The sequence below is a fragment of the Podarcis melisellensis genome (genome assembly GCF_964234715.1).
Source record: "Podarcis melisellensis genome assembly, chromosome: 3".
Classification (NCBI taxonomy): Eukaryota; Metazoa; Chordata; class Lepidosauria; order Squamata; family Lacertidae; genus Podarcis; species Podarcis melisellensis.
The window spans coordinates 100,929,943-100,947,614 of NC_138530.1; the positions used below are offsets into that span (position 1 = coordinate 100,929,943).

General features: G+C 42.3%; 1 long non-coding RNA gene across 3 annotated transcripts in view; it reads left to right on the forward strand.

Annotated features, from left to right (window-relative positions):
• Positions 1-17,367, forward strand: part of LOC309367355 — a 31,140-nt gene extending 13,773 nt beyond the window's left edge. For 2 of the 3 annotated variants that reach the window (XR_014167076.1, XR_014167077.1), the window contains exon 3: positions 15,954-16,145. This is a non-coding gene — a long non-coding RNA (uncharacterized lncRNA). Of the gene's footprint in view, positions 1-1,849; positions 2,318-15,953; positions 16,146-16,169; positions 16,256-17,119 lie in introns of those variants that run through there. The other variant, XR_014167078.1, reaches the window with a different exon arrangement.
• Positions 17,368-17,672: the final 305 nt, after the last annotated feature.

Sequence of the window (17,672 nt, forward strand, 5' to 3'; positions counted from 1 at the left end):
AACTGACAAGAGAAGAATTAACTGAAACCATAAGCTTGTTCCTGCATTTAAAAATAAACTTGATTATTTGTTTATGTTAACAACTGACTGGACTCTGTGTGTCCCCGTGAGATACGGGGTGGTGGCAGCGGAAAAAGCAATCGCAGTGGCGGCACAGGGTCAATAGACCGTCAAACGTCTGGGGGCCCTGTGTGTGATTGCCACAATCACACTTCCTTCTAATATATTTACTAATAACATGGATTGCAGAAATTTCCTGCCCTGATGTGCATATCATTGCCTTTGATCAGATGAGAATGGTCAGGGTGGCTGCATGTGCCGGCAATATTTATGCTGAACAAGGTAGATTTGCACCAGTTTCTAGAATAAAACAATGCACTATGGGTGGCTCTTGCTTTGCATGCAGAAACTCCCAGGTCCAGTGTCTAGCGCCTCTGCAAATAGCGCTAGGAAAAATTTCTGGCTGAAACACAGGAAAGCTACTACAAGTCACTGTAGACAAAGCTGAGATTGATAGACAAATGGTCTGATTTGGTGTAAGGCAGAGCCCTCTGTTTTTAAGAATATCCGTTTCAACCCGGTGACTTAAGCTCCCTGAGCATTTTTAATACTGCAGCAGATTCAAGCCATCATCATTTTTCAGAAACTAGCATCTAGAAATCAGAAGACGGTTGCAGCTAAACGATGACGCTCTTGAGAAGACAAATTCTCGCAGCCAAATTAAGTGCTGCTACTGAGCCTCGTTCTTCAGTGTGTTGCACCTCACTGTTCTGTCAATTATTCCTCTTAAAAGAGCATGGGAAATGGATTTTAAAAGGCTGTCACCTGTGTACATTGGTAAAGAATCCCAATTTGGCACTGTTTTTAGTTCCAATTGGCACACGTGCTGCACAAAATGGCCTAAGCGACAGAAGTTGCTGCAGAACTTCCATTTCTGAAAAATGCTGAACACACCAGAGAGCAGGGGAGCTGACTTGGTCCCCAGATTATGGGTGCCCAATGGCACCCATGACATAATGTGATGTCATGTTACAGCGGCATGCTAGATTGCCTATTGATTTGTAGCATCTTTTTGAAGTAAATCTACATAGTAGGGAAAAGAGCCATTCTCAAAGCAATGTGTTCTGTTCTTATGCATGGTGTGGATAATTATAAAGTTCTGGTCCTTCATTCTTCCTAGTCTGTTGGAGGGAGAATCTAATAAAGGAGGTTGTGTCCCTGCTTAAGATCATGGTGATGTGTCTCTTCATGTAATAGCTCTGCTGGACCAGGCCAAAGGCCCATCTAGGCTGGCATCTGTTCTCACATTGGCCACTGCAACACTCTCTCAACTTGAGGGAAGTGCCAGCTGGGGGACCCTCAAGGGACACCGCAGGGGAAGAAGGCTCAGAGCCAGGGGATTGGTGGTGGGAAGATGATGAGTGGTCAGAGGGAGAAGAAGGAGCACATTGGGAGGAGGAGGTGTCAGAAGCTGAAGAGGCAACAGGGTTTAGTGAGCAGGAAGAGGCTGTGGCAGACAGCAGTTCAGACTCCGAGGCAGAAGCAGAGGCTGGAGAGGAGGGGGCCAGGAGACAGAGGGGCAGGCTACTGAAGAATCCAGGGTGTCTCTCCATCCTGCTGGAACCAGCTCCCCTTCCCCTGATCTAGGACACACAGAAATGAAAAAAGCAGAGCAGAAATTACTTGTGCGCTGATGCAGTCTGCGACTGCTTGGGAGAGGAGGAGTCTCCTTTGGTCCTCGCAATTCCCTGGTTGGAGCAAGACCTACTGGGAAGAGCTGCTGGGGTCACTAGGCTTGTGATGTTTTGGTTTCTTGAATAAAGAGTTAACTTCACTGACATAGTGTTTTGCTCTGATTGCTGACCTATGCTTGACTCCATCTCCTGACAAAAGTTAACTTGGTGCTATATGAAGTATTTTCTTTTGTCTGTCCTGAATCTTCCAATATTCATCTTCATTGAATGTCCTTGAGTTCTAGTATCATGAGAGGAGAACAAACTTCTCCCTGATCACTTTCTCCACACCACATCATGTTAGACACCCTCTGAACTAAAAAGCCCCATGTTGTAACCTTTAAGGCAGCCCCTTACATAGGGGATTATAATTTCTTGTTTTTTTTAGTTTAAAAGACACTTGTAAAGTATAAGTTTAACAAGTTTGATGACTAGCAACCTTAACATTAATGACTTGTGTCTTTGCTGTAATTCATTGGACCACCTGCTGTCCATGAACATCTGCTAAATTATTGAGTTCGACGCACTTCTATCATGCAAGAGAAAGACTGGCATTTGCAGTTTCCTCCAGTGACTGGAAAATGGTAAGCAAATGAAGGAAAATTGGCACATGCGATCTGTTTCTACTGCACTGCTTGACTTGGTACTGATAATTCAGCAAACTGACAAGCTGTGGCTTATGAGAATGGCACAGCCATGTTAAATTATCGCTTCTGGACTAAGATGCAGATTGAATACAACCCCCCCAAAAAAAGGTAGAAGAGGGAAACAAAGGTTGTAATCACATGTCCATGCGATTCTTTTCCTAAAATATCTAATTTGGGGCCATAGCATACACCTCCTACAACAGTTTCATTCCATAAACTCATTCTTTCTGATGAAAGAGATGCAATTTATGAAAATGTGCTGTCAGTTTTCCCCAAGTCCACTTCAGACACTTTTGTCTTAATCCTAGACCCTTAGCCCAGATAAAGCTTAAGGTGAAGATAGTCAATAATTTATTTATTTTTTAAAAAATTTTTTTTATTAAGGTTTCAACAAATTTAACAAACACAACATAAAAAACACAACACAAAACATAATAAAACATAAAACATATATAAGTTCAATTCTTAATTTCTTGTAGCTTACTTTCCCGACTTCCTCATACCTCCCCTTTCTGTATTCCAATTTCAAATTATTTTCAGCAAATCCTTCCCTTATTTTTAACTTACTTTTAATATTACTTACTCTCCTTAATTTAACCATTGTCGCTATTAACTCCTCCATTTCTAATCCAAAATCATTTTAACACTCATTAATTTTGCTGTATTTCTTTAAATAGTCCTTAAATTTTCTCCAGTCTTCATCCGCCGTTTCTCTTCCCTGGTCTCGGAGATAGTCAATAATTTAGAAACCTCTCCGTATTTGGAATACCAGTAATCCTTTCTTAGAAACTGGTCATTAGTGGCCATGCCCTGAGGGCCATTGGAGCAGAGGAAGGCCTGATAGAGATGAGGCCATGGTTCAAGTTCTATCGTCAAATATCTCATCCATCAGAGTCCCTCCCAACTGTACAATTCTATGAATCTATGATCCATCCATCCATTATGTAGGCTCATGTCAGGGACTGACAGGGCTCTGATGGGTGTGTGATGGAGGCAAGAGGACTGGAGGTGGACCAAGGAGAAGTTTGGTGCCACCTGATTGGTAGGAGCCAGGGAAAGGGAAGGCTATGAGCCATCAGAGACAGGGGCAGAAGTTCCAGATGGGTCAGAAGTAGAGGAGGCTGCTCAGGTGGGTGGGCTGGTCAAATCCCTACCGTCCCCTGCTCTGCTGTCTCCTAGAACTAGGAGGTGCTTGGAGAGGGAAGTACAATGAAGACTTCCATGCAGGAAGTCTCAGGTTGCATTCATGCACCCCATCAGACGAGGGCACATAAGCTGTGGGGGTGTGGGGCATGGCCCCACTGTTGCTTCAACTGCTCTGCTGGGCAGTTGGAAAACAGCCACATACTGTAGATGCTAGAAATGTGCATCTATGCTGTAAGTGCCTGCTTTTGTCAATAAATAATTCCTTCCTTGGCTGGGTATGCACAGGACAGCTGATACGTAATAAGAGGTAAGTTTTGTAGATGAAAACCACTGTTAGTCAATGTAACTTCACCCAATATTCCAGACTATAGCACTGCTTGTGTGCATCTGTCCTCAGCGTTCTGCATTTGAAACATTTTTTGCTGAATTTTGTCCTGAGGATGCAGCCGCCCAAGTCTGTTATGGCAAAAAAGTAAAAAGTCTTGTGGTACCTTAAGATGATATTTAGTTACTATTTTATTTCTTTATTAGATTTAAACACCACCCTTCATCATAAGATCTCAGGGCGGTTCGCAAAATAAAATGCAGGATAAAATCAAATAATGAAAACAAAAACAGCAAAACAATAACAACAATATTGTTAAACATCTGATGAACTGGGCTCTTTTCCATGAAAGCTAATGCCACAATAAATCTGTTAGTCTTCAAGGTGCCAGACGTTTCCCCTTTTTGTGTGTGTATGTTGACTGAATTTCATGATCACGATTTTAAAAAGAAGGGCTAGCCAGTCCTTTTGGCAACTTTGCATTTTCTCCATCGGTTTGAAACTTGTCTCATTTCTCTATCTTGTTCCATCCTAAATAATAGAAATCATGATTCTACTTAATGCACTAAATGAAAGGAAGATGGAGCCACAGTTGGCAGCAACTAGAAAAGATAATGCAGTCGAAGTAATCAATTTATGTTTTATTGGCTCCTTCCAGCGAGCTAATGAATAAAGGTACCCTTATGCATGCTTTGCTCAAGGCTGATTAATTATCTCGACAAAATTTGCTTTTTTCCATGTACAAGTCACATGAGGTTAAATGAATCCCTGGGCGTTTAATTTTGCTTGGACCTATTAAAGGAAAAGATGCTATATTGATCATTATATTTTAGAATTATAATGCTTATGTGTATATATGTGTATATATGTGTATATATGTGTGTATATATATATATATATATATTTGCTTTCGTAGATTTTCACGGGTACAGGAATGCAGGTTTTGGTGTTCTCGGGTGTCTTTCCGTGTAAAAGTTGGGGTGTCTAGGCGACGTTTCGACGAGGTCTCACTCGTCATCTTCAGGCTGGTGCTTTCGGCTTCTTGTTACTGGAACAGAGCAGGATCTCAGTGTTTGAGTTCCTATAAATACTGTTGAGGGGGTGTGGTGTATAGCCTCCAATGTTCTGGGCAGAGAGGAAGTTCCCAGGCTAGTGGCTAGGCACACTAGCCTGGGAACTTCCTCTCTGCCCAGAACATTGGAGGCTATACACCACACCCCCTCAACAGTATTTATAGGAACTCAAACACTGAGATCCTGCTCTGTTCCAGTAACAAGAAGCCGAAAGCACCAGCCTGAAGATGACGAGTGAGACCTCGTCGAAACGTCGCCTAGACACCCCAACTTTTACACGGGAAGACACCCGAGAACACCAAAACCTGCATATATATATATATATATATATATATATGAGCAGAATCCTTATATGGAGCCCTGTAATCATTATGTGTATAATCCTTACAGCCATTCACCTATGTACTTACGCATTCAACCCTGTCTCTCTGTGTGTCTTCATATAAACCTGGTATCTGTATGAAGAGAAGGCTATAAATAGAATTTATCTATCTACACTGTGTTTATCCATCTTTATCTATCATCTATCTATCAGAATGTATCTCTATTTGTTTATCTAATCTCCTCGAGTTATTAAAAACAGGCAAGCTCTTTAATTCAGGGCACACATGTTGAAATATCTGCACAGAAGAGCTGGATCTTGTCTGCATACTGTGCTACTTTACTACTGCCACACTGGTGCTTTTAATTAGCTCTCATTGTCTCACTACTTGGCTGAGTGGTTTTTACAGCTAACCTGAGAAAAAGGTAGGATGCAGAAATCCTTCGTCCGATACATCAACTTAATTAGAAGCAGGAAGCATGACTTCTCCCTATGACTTTTGAGGAATAAAAAGCTCTTTAAACCAGTCTTGAGGTAGTTTTCAAGCACAGTAATACCAAGATATTTTATATATATATATATATATATATATATATATATATATATATATATATATATTAGTGCTGATATATATATATATATATATAATATAACAGCACTATTTTTTTCTTAGAAAAAGAGGTGCTGGAGCTCACCACGAATGCCTCCCTTGTTCTCTTATTATAATGGGAATGGTGCCCACCTGAGAGGTCTGGCTGAAAAAAAAAGTCCTGTTGTGTATGTCTAGTTCATATTTGAGGTCAGGCTGTAATTGCTCCAACTTAGGCAGCATCTTAAAAAGCAGAGACATCACCTTGCTGACAAAGGTCCATATAGCTAAAGCTATGGTTTTCTCAGTAGTGATGTATGGAAGTGAGAGCTGGACCATAAAGAAGGCTGTTCACCGAAGAATTGATACTTTTGAATTATGGTGTTGGAAGAGACTCTTGAGATTCCCATGGACTGCAAGAAGATCAAACCTCTCCATTCTTAAGGAAATCTGCCCTGAGTGCTCACTGGAAGGACAGATCGTGACGCTGAGGCTCCAATACTTTGGCCACCTCATGAGAAGAGAAGACTCCCTGGAAAAGACCCTGATGTTGGGAAAGATGGAGGGCACAAGGAGAAGGGGATGACAGAGGAAGAGATGGTTGGACAAAGCTACCAACATGAGTTTGACCAAACTGTGGGCGGCAGTGGAAGACAGGAGTGCCTGGCGTGGTCACAAAGTGCATGGGGTCACAAAGAGTTGGACACGACTAAACGACTATCCTTACCATTCTGGAGCCGTGCGCCAAGCAGGCCTTGCAAACACACACACCCCAAACTTGATGGGCTCCAGGATGCCCTTGCACGAGATTTCATGGGGCTGTCCAAGTTCCTGTGAGATCTCGGGAGACCACCCACAGCCTGCAGAAGAGCACCCCGAGCCTGGAATGCAAGGAAGGCGCAGAGCTTAAAAGATTTTTCCGTGCCGGGAAAACCCTGCACAAGAAGAGCTTTTAAGCTCTCCCCCTTTGCTGCATTTAATTCATGTAATTTCAACCAGCCAGCCTTCGACCACATCAAATTGATATCACACATGTTAAATACGTGCAAGTTGCAATTTTACTGTATTGAAGAAGAAAGGCGGTATCGGGAACTGGTTTCATGGATGCAGGAAATCCATTCCCTCTTAGCTTGGCTTCATTATTATCAATCGATGGGGAGGAGGTGTGGTCGCCTTATACTTATTTATTTATTCATGTAAAGCATTTCTTAATTGCCATTCGTCAAATGATCCCAGAGTGTTGTACAAAACAGTGAATAAAATTAATTTGCACATCATATAAATACTGATTATAAACCAATCAGCAAATCACTCGGGCCTTTGCCAACAGCCAAGGGACTGAGTCACTGAGAGGCTGTGCCTGCTGCCTCTCAGGAGCAACATCAAAGCAAGGTGGAGACCAGCTTGGCCTTGTCCCTTGGCCAGAGAAGCAGCCGCCACAAGGAGCTTGCTTCCCCTATCTTGATGACCTTGCCTGCTGGGCCCCTGCCCTCATTCTTTTATGTTCGGCCGAAAAGAATGTGGAGCCACTGCCACTTGGGGGCCGAGAAAAGGCCAAATGGGTCCTTCAGAGTGAGGAATTTGGGGCAACGTGGCTTGGGAAGAATGCCTGCCACGGCTCTGCAGTTACAAACACTTTTTAAGCTTAGATTCTAAAAACTGAAGGCATTTTCCTGAATACCTGGCTCTTTGTCCTTTTGCATCAGCCCAGATAAGGCAGCAAGAAGGCCAAAGGTGGAGGTGGGTAGCTGGCTGCCATGAAGGGGAATCAAGTTTAGCTCCTAATTAGAAGGTGCCTGCACATTGTCACTGATGCTGAATGATGAGATGTGCATTGGCCAACCATTGGCTTGCCTTCACCCTACATGAAAGAATGCTCTGCTTCATCTGCCCATCTCAACTAAGACAGCAGAAACAAAGGGAAAGGATACTCTGGCCTCATCCATTGGCCGAAGGGGTAAAAGCATCAACTGCTGTTTAAGCAAGAGCACCAGCAAAGGAAGATCAGCTTAGCCCAAATGGGATAATAATGCCCATGTATAGTTCACCACTTTATTCTCATAGGCTGGCTCTGTAGCTTCTTGGGAGAGCTGGAAGATTTGCTAGTGAATGACTATTGCATTATTACAGCAGTAGTTTTAACCAGGGAAGCAAAGGAGAACTCAGCGTGCAGAAATGATTTAAAACAGGCCAGAACTGCCACCACTGCAGTGTAAAGTTTCTGGCTGGGAAGAAACTTAATAATGTTGACTTCTCCTGGCTTTTTTTTTTTTAAATTATTATTCCCCCAAACTGTGATAATAATGAGATTTCACATTTGCAACATCCCTGTCTCCCTGGATAAATTATGAAGAGATCAATTTCCCCCCATTAGCTTCCTCCTCATTAACAACTTGGCTGAGGTCAAGGAGCCCCTTTGCTTGCACTTAATGGTGAACAACCTTTCTCTTCGGATAGAGATTTTTCTTTGTCGAGATGAAATGGAACAAAATCAATGACTCTTATTTAAAGTTCAAAGTGAAATAGGTTTTCTTAAACAACAAGAAAAAGCCACACATAACACTCTCACATAAATGATATGCACAGATTCTGACTAGGGCAGTATATATTATTAATCTCAAACCTGATAGAGACTGTATGAAATGGGAATATAATTTGCTGCCCTTTCATGAAAGTCAAACTCTGCTGCCTGAGGTGGCTGCCTCACTTTGCCTAATGGTAGAGCTGACTGAAATAAGAGTTTTGAAAAGTGGAAGCAGTTGGCAAATGCTTGAGCACTCTCTAAAATCTGATGAACAGATGCTGGCTAAAAACAGTGCACCTGAGCTCAGTCACCTGAGGAATACAGCATTTTTCTACTTGCAGGTCAGTCCCCTTAGTCAAAGGAGACAATGTGCAGGCAACGTTGTGTTTGCCAACCTTCCAATCGGCAAGCCCAAGAGGCTCAGTGGTTTGGACCACAGCGCCACCCGCTTTCAATAGCATTCTTATAGCATGCATAATACCCTCCAACATTTCCCCAGTGAAACTAGGGACTTCCCATTCAATAATTATAATTTTACTATTTATACGCCACGCATCTTACTGGGTTGCCCCAACCACTCTGGGTGGCTTCCAACATATTTAAAAGCATAATAAAATCTTAAGCATTAAAAAACCATTTCCCTATACAGGGCTGCCTTTGGACGGCTCGGGAGTCAGATAACTCCAGACCCTCCATCATATCTCCAGTGAAAATAGGGACATCTTAAGGAAAAGCAGGGCATACCTGGATCAAATCAGAAACTGGGATGGCTTCTCTAAATCCCTGGAATGTCCCTGGAAAATAGTGACACTTGGGAGGATCTGCATATTTGCATATGATAAGTCTAATGTATTCATTCAAACTAAGATTCCTGGAAATGCCCAGGCTTTCAGAGAGGCTGCTCTGTTTCCAAAAATAATCTCGCAGGTACTGGTGGAATAATGGCTGCTGTTGCTGACAGTTTTGGGAGGCTGAAAAAAACTATAGTTCACAAGTTGCTTCTTGTCACCTGAAAGAAAGGGCAGAAGTAGGGGATTTCATAGGTAAGAAATTGTACCTACTGGGTACAAGGTTGCTTTTGCCTCATAAGAAGTCTGCTGACAGACATAACTACAGTAATTATCATGTTACCACATTCCCTGTAAAGAGTAAGAGTCAAAATAATTTTGCTGGTGAAAAGCATATTGGAAAGCCAATGAGAAATCAACTTATTCTAGGATAGCACTAAGTGAACTCCAGTTGGAACAAATGCTCCAGTGGGCGTTTGGCTCATATTGAATTAACAGCATTTACAACTGTCCTACTAGACAACCATAAATACTAGTATTTATTTGCTTATTACAATTGTTTTCTAACCTTCTAAAGAGCTGTCAGCTGCACACAGGGGGCTTTTTCTTATTTTATTCTGGCAACAAACGTAAAGCTTAATGGCTTTGGGCTTAGATCATCCTAGACAAACTCCAGAACTCTATCCCAGGGATAGCCAGCAGACCACCTTCCAGATGTCAAGCATTGCAACTCTCATCATCCTTGCCCAACAAGCCATGCTGGTTGAAGCTGATAAGACCTGCTTAGGGCTAGATCAGGGGTAGCAAATGTAGTGTCCTCCAGAAGTTGTTGGACTCCAACTCCCGACGATATCATAACACTACTTCATGGCTGTCTATAGAAATAAACCCTTAAGAGAACACAGAGTCACTGTGCAGTACATCTATGGCATGTTTATTAATGAGTGATGCTAAACTAGTCAGGTGCCCAGAAAGGTTTGACAAAATAGCTTCAAGCATGCTCAGATTAAACCAATTTTTGGCTTCATGCCTGGTTGGGGGACTGAAGCCCTGGTCAGTGGCTGCCACCAATAACTATTGTTGGAATAGAGATGGGGGAGTACAACCATGTTGATTCTTTTGGACTTTTATTAACATTGACCACAGCATCTTTGGGATGAGCTTTGAGGAGTTGGGGACATTGCTTTGTGGTGGCCCCATTCTTGTCCCCAAGGCTACTTTCAGAATGCAGCATTGGAGACTTCTGTTCAACCCTGTAGGAACTATCCTATGTGGTCCTACAGTCATCAGGCATTTTACCCGTGCTGTGCATTATCTGTATGAAGTTTCTGGGAGCAACAATCAGGGGATCTGAAGCTAAGTGTCATTAATATGCCGATGACATCTCTCTGCTCCATCAGTATCAAAAGGGGCAATGAAAGTCCTAATCATTGCCCATAGACGGTAGTTGGCTGCATATGGAGTGATAAATTGAAACTAAATACAAATAAGATTGAAGTTCTATGGTTGGATTTTTACTAAATGTGGAATTTGGTGGAACGGCCTGTTCTGGTTGGGATTACACCACTCTTGAAGGAGCTGGTTCATAGTCTTAAATTCATTGTCCTAGAACCATAATCGCCACTCCTCAGTATCTAGCCATTCCTATGCTTGGTTTTGGTTAGCGAGATAGATTTATTTTTTATGGACAGTAATAGCTTGGCTAAAAGGGACGCAGGTGGCGCTGTGGGTTAAAGCCTCAGCGCCTAGGACTTGCCGATCGAAAGGTCGGCGGTTCGAATCCCTGCGGCGGGGTGCGCTCCCGCTGCTCGGTCCCAGCGCCTGCCAACCTAGCAGTTCGAAAGCACCTCCGGGTGCAAGTAGATAAATAGGGACCGCTTACCAGCGGGAAGGTAAACGGCGTTCCGTGTGCGGCTCTGGCTCGCCAGATGCAGCTTTGTCACACTGGCCACGTGACCCGGAAGTGTCTCCGGAAAGCGCTGGCCCCTGGCCTCTTAAGTGAGATGGGCGCACAACCCCAGAGTCTGTCAAGACTGGCCCGTACGGGCAGGGGTACCTTTACCTTTTTACCTTTAATAGCTTGGCTACAATTGTTCACACTCTTCCAACCTTCAGGATGGACTATCATAATGTGCTTTATGTGGGGCTGTCCTTGAAGATGATCCAGAAGTTGCAACTGGTGCAGAATACAGTGGCCAGGGTGTTGATGGGAACAGTGGGTGAGTAGCATATAATCCCTATTCTCAAATAGCTACATTGGTTGCCTATTTCCTTTCAGGCTCGATTCAAAGTGCTTATGTTGACATTTTAAGCCCTGAATGGCCTTGACCCAAATATCTTTGAGGAAACCACCTCCTGTATCAATCTGACCATGTATTAACATATGCATGTATTAACATAGTTCTCCTGATACCTCCTCTGTTAAATGGTGTGTAGCGTGGGGCCCATTGAACAACCTTTTCAGTGATAGCCACTGAAATGAGTCTCACCCCAACCTTGTATTCTTTTAGATGCCAGATTTAAGAAATAAATCTCATTTTTGGTCGAGTTTATAGAGGCTGTTGGGTTAAGCCATTTCTAGGATGTTAATTATGTAAGTTATGAAAATTGTTTTAATATTTCTCTTTATTATGTGTTATGTTTTTATATTATCTTATTTTTGTAAACCACCCTGTGAAATCTCTTAATAAAATAAAGGAATAAACTGGAGTGTGCTGCTAAGCTGGAAACAGACATATTGAAAAATAAAAACTGAGTTTTTACAAAGCATAGCACAGATATTTTCAAGGGGTGGTAGGGAGAAAACCACCTTGATCTCTCTTACCTTCTGTTTGTGTTTCTAATCACTGGAATGTTTTCAGAGAGCCAAGGCTGGGTGTGGGTCCTGATACCACTCAGAAATCTGTACACCAGGAAGCAAACACATTGAACAAGAAGGCTAAGATTCAGCTTCTTGCAAACCACAGCACAGCCTAAATACAGAACCCATGGGGGTACCATTAGTTCGCCACTTAAACTTCCAGGCATGCATTTGGGGGCCTGAACACCGTGAATAGATGCACAGGCATGGAGACTTTGTTTTAGACCTCTGGATGAACACATGGCGTTTAGGAGCAAAGCTGGCAGATGTGATGCCATATCCTCTCCCCTCTCCATCATGTGTTCGCTTTACACAACTTTGTTGTGTGAACAGGGCTTCTGCTGTAATGTATACTATTTACAGAGACACTTTGCTCAGAATGGTTGGAAGCGCTTCTCTCCTCTTGGTACTATGTCAGGGCGCTGGGTACCAAAATGGCACCCAGCTCAGATGTGATGGGACTGCTCTGGAATACCTGCTGCAAAACTAGCAATACATATTTAACATATTGTTTTAATTCTGTTGTATAGTCTGCCACCTTGAATATTTCCCCTGTAGAGGTGGGATATAAATCCTAAACAAACAAACATCTTAAGCGCCTTTAAGCTGAGGGGTGCTCCGCTTACTGGAAGCATCCATGCTGTCTTAACAGCTGCCATGATAATGTCTATTCCAAAAATTGAAAAAAGAAACAGATTTGCAGATTTCCCCTTTCAGCCAATATTGTATGCATTAGGGACATTCTTTAGAGAGTTAAAAAGACAAGGGAGTTATCTCCTACAAATCTTTAAGCTAATGCTTGGCTGGAGTCAATAATCACTTGCCTGCTGGACAGATGTTCACTGATATTAACTGCTACCGAAGAGCTGCCAAAAAAATGGAAATGAGGAGGAGGAGGGAAACCCACATTTCTTGCCCAAAAAGAAGGAAAGAATCAGATGAAAGCTGTCTTTTCAATTAGTATTGGCTGCATATTGTATGTGATGGAGCCAACTGATTTACATATGTTACTTATTAAATAATTCTTAAGGCAAAAATTCACCTGACTACTGTTTTGATGCCAGTGAACAGAAGACAGTTTTATAATGTCTATGTTGATAAGGATGACAGAATGAAATGGAAGAGAATCTACAAATGGTCATTGGACAGGGGAATTGGGTGAATGAACACAACATGTGGATATATGTATATGTGTATGTATGTGTGGAAATACCCATCAGTGCTCACAGTATGACAGTATTTGTTTATAGCGAACATTTATACGTAATAAAAGTATGGAGGCATAGGGTAGGCCCATCCATGAGGCAAGGTGAGGGGACTGCCTCAGGTGGCAAGATTCACAGGGGCAACAGATTCTGATGTAGGTTTTTATCCCCCCTCACCCCATGTTCCTTCACTCACCCTTTCTTCCCTGGGGAAGGAGGCACCATTTTGTGGTTCACCTCAGGTACCAAAACATCTTGGACTGGCCCTGGGATAGTCACAAGTGGATAAAAGAGGTAAATTATTATTGCTGACCTAAATGTTCACCAGTAAATATTTTTGTAGCAGTCAAGGGGTTTGGAAGGAGTTTGAATGTTCCCCAATCCTCTGTCTCAGTGCTCACCCCCACCTTGACATCAGCTTTAGTGCAATTTTAAAAACACTGTCATTTTCTTCATGCTGTCTTTGTGAGCCCAGCCAATGAGGAATTAAGTAGTACGCCCTGGTACCATGTAGCCAATTAGATTTGGACATGTGACAATGTCGCAAAGCCAATTCAGAGTGGCTGCATAAATCATTCCCCTCACTTTGAATATGTGAATAGTTTTGTGTTTGTTTGCCACTCTCCTGAGAAAAGTAAAATCTGTCTAGAGGGTGCTTTTTACAGGGTTAGAAACTAAAAGCCCCCTCAACTCTTAAATAAAATACCATGCAAGTTTTGGGCGAAGCAGGCAAAAAATATGATTGTTTGAGAGTATTACTTTCAACCTGGTAATGTTGGTGCTACAAAAGTGTTCCATGTACCAGAGTTGTTCAGGGCTAAAATGATTCAAGAAATAGGCTGGCAGAGATTGTGTCAGCTGAAGGAGGACAGTATTTTGAACTAGGTACCAAAGTGAATTAACTTTCCACTCACAACTGGTTTTCAATATTTCCTGAAAAGATATTAGCAGATGAAAGATGTAGGGAATTCTGAAGGAAATAGCACAGCTGCAGTGATTGTGTGTAGCCAAGAATATCAGCGATGCTACTGTAAAACAAAGTGCTCCCCTAACAATATTGTTTCTGCACCTAAAGTGGGGGCATATTTCCACTCCCAACCTAACTCTAACATATTAACCTACATATTTAACACAAGACATATCACATACAGGTTTACCAAAATTACTCTCACATTTACAAATTTCATTTACATATACAAACATACCTCAGATATATAAAGTAATTATCACAACAGAGTCACACGTTTTTTGTTTGTTTCCCAGTGCATGTAAAAGTTATTTTCACACTATAATGTAGTCTATTAAGGCCCCCCTGGCTGCAGGGGCGAGAGTGGAACCCCCCCCCCAGCCCTAGATAGCTCCTGTCAATTTCAATTTATCTCAGTGTTTTGCTTTTTCAACCTTAAATTCAATTCTCCACATTTCCACATCAGGTTTCATTTGTTTTTTTAAAAATCCTTATGAAGATACATTGGCATTTTAGGGCTGATTCCTCCTAATATATAAATGCTTGTCTGCGATTCTGCCTAACATATATACATTTTTGCAAAGCAGTTTCCACTAAAGCAACAGCTAAAGGAACACTTGTTTGTACAGTACATTGACTAATACATGCATTTTCACACACATTACTTGGCTGGAGAACTGCAAAAATTCAGAGAAGCAAGAATGTCAAAGGATGGTTGCGCTGTATTTTGCTCTAGTGTGAATTAGGTAGATTTGTGCTTAAATTTGAACTGAATCGAATTTCTGTTCTACCCTTAAAGTTGAGTTGTAGACAGGTGTGGGGTGGGATCCACAAGTGAACACAGAGAGATCAGATCAGTGAGCAGCCCCAAAGCCAGTCGTTTCCTTCTGTTGACGGCTCAGGTTAATCTGTCCCAGCCTGAAGACTTTATATCTTTCCCTATTGAAGAGAGCCAATGATGAAACTGGGCAAGTGGAATCGATCTGGTACCTGTGAATTCTTTGATGCCTAGAGAGAATACCAATCTGAAGCTCAGGGGCTCACAAGAGCCAGGGATTTCTACTTCTAGCTCTAACAGCACCTAATAATAGCATGCTTTATAGACAGAGAAAGCTACAGAAAGGTTTTCTCTGCAAATGGACTAGCTATACTAAAAGTAGTGTCTGGTTTGGCACAGCCTGTGGGATTTTTGAAATGGCGGGAAAACATGGCATCTGAACTCCTGACTTGACCTTTTCCTACTGTTAAAATGATTTAAGAATAATACAAAGTAAAATATATGTACAGTGGTACCTCGGGTTAAGTACTTAATTCGTTCCAGAGGTCTGTACTTAACCTGAAGCACCACTTTAGCTAATGGGGCCTCCTGCTGCCGCTGCGCCGCCAGAGCACGATTTCTGTTCTCATCCTGCAGCAAAGTTCTTAACCTAAAGCACTATTTCTGGGTTAGCGGAGTCTGTAACCTGAAGCATATGTAACCCGAGGTACCACTGTATAAGAAGAATAAGTAAGAAAAGAAAGATAACCCAACAACATGCTGAAACTATAATTACAAACCAAAGATTTGGTTTTAAGAGCGGGAGGGTGGAAAAGAAGTCGCTGTACATAGGAAACACAGCATACAAAGACGGACAATAATATTTATGAAACAGGTTGGGCATTTTGACAAATGCACATACACCCTCCTGCATTAATTAATGTGTGTCCTGCTGTTAATTTGGCTTATTTTGCTAGTAAGAAGGATGATAAAAGAACATAACCAATTTATTGACAGGTACAAACTGGCAACTGATAGATTTCTGCAGAGTCCGGGATATAGCTACTATGATTAACAGCATGATTCTAGCCATGTCTGCTGAGAAGTAAGTCCTATTGAATTCAGTGGTGCTCGTTCCCAAGTAAGTGGGGTAAGGATTGCTGCCCATGTTAACCAGTCTTATATGGATTAGGGAAGGGCATCAACTAGACAATAGTTTTCTAGATAGACAAGTCTCTTCTAACTGAACTGCAAAGTCAAGGAAGCTTCTATGATGTGCAGAAAGGAGACAGGAGAATTGCATTAACTTATGAATGAAGGTAAGATCAACTGCATTTGTTTTATTAGTATGTTATATTTAAGTGATTAAGTGCTGGGAAGGTGTGATCGCTCTAATACTTTTACCTGCCAAATATTGGACACACTGAATAGTGTAAAAGCAGCTCCACTGTATGCCAACAGTCGGGTGGAGCTTGTAATTGCTGGGTACTATCTAGTGGCATAGTTTTCTCAAGGCAACTAGCTCTAACTGTCCCCTTACAAAAATGTCACTGCACACCACTGAATGAAAGCCTCCTCCCCCCCCCACACACTTGCTCACCCTTAGAAGCTTTGGTGTGTGTGGTCCAGGAGAGAGCATTCCCTGTGGCAGCTCCTTGGTTGAGGTATTCCCTTTCCAGAGGTGCATCTGACATCTTCATTATATAGTTTCTACCATATGCTGAAGACACACCTTTTTACCTGACCTCTGGCACCTGAGATATGTGTTTTCAGGATTCAAACTGTTCTGGTGACTGTAATTGGTCTTAACTGTTTCAATGCTTAATTTCAGATGGTTGTAACCTGCCCTGGGACCAGCTAGTGAAGGATGGTAATAAAATGAATAATATGCAAGGGGCGATTTCTTTGTTTCCAATGACACATACAGCAATATAGAATGACATTAATGCTCAGTAGGTGCAGGGATAACTGCAGCTTGAATATAAAGGAATAGGCACATATTACATCTTTTTAAAAAGCTGAACATGCATTAAAAGCTATATAAACAAACTTACTAGTGTCAGAGGAGCTGCTAGGTTGCGGAGGTCATTGTGACATGCCTTTCATTGTGACACCTCCCTCTGCCGGCTCATTGGTTACTAGACATGTCCTTTTTAATACATATACTTTATTGAAATTCATAGATATTGGAACCAGAGGAGTCTCAGTCTGCACCGGATTCTTTGCCTCTGAACCAAGTCTGGGGCCTGATCCTGAAGAGTCCCAGTCTGCACAGGTTCCCCTGCAACAAACACCAGCTGGGCCAAGTCAGGGGCCTGAGCCTGCCCTGGCTCCAAATGCGGGGATTACCTCGTTGCCTTCAGTTGGGCCATCACTTACAGCTGCTCCACTACCAGTTTGGTCAGGGGAGGCTGAGGCGGCCCCTGGGTCTAGTAACTCTACAGCAGAGTGCCTGTATCAGACTCCAGAAGCCAACCAAGGGACCCAGTGAGGCACCTCTGGTGGGGGCCACATAAACCAAGAAGGAAAAAAAGTAACATGGATGGAATAGTACTTGACACACTAGCAGTAATTTGGACATTGGTAGAAAAGTAAGTGCTTCTGAAGAGAAATATTGCCATGGATGTACCGTCCTTATCTTCTAAATTTCTGTGCTGCAATCTGTGGAGACTGCTCTAATGTCTCCCCTCCAGTGGCATAAAAGTGGACAACTTTGTGTTAGAATTAAAAATGTCT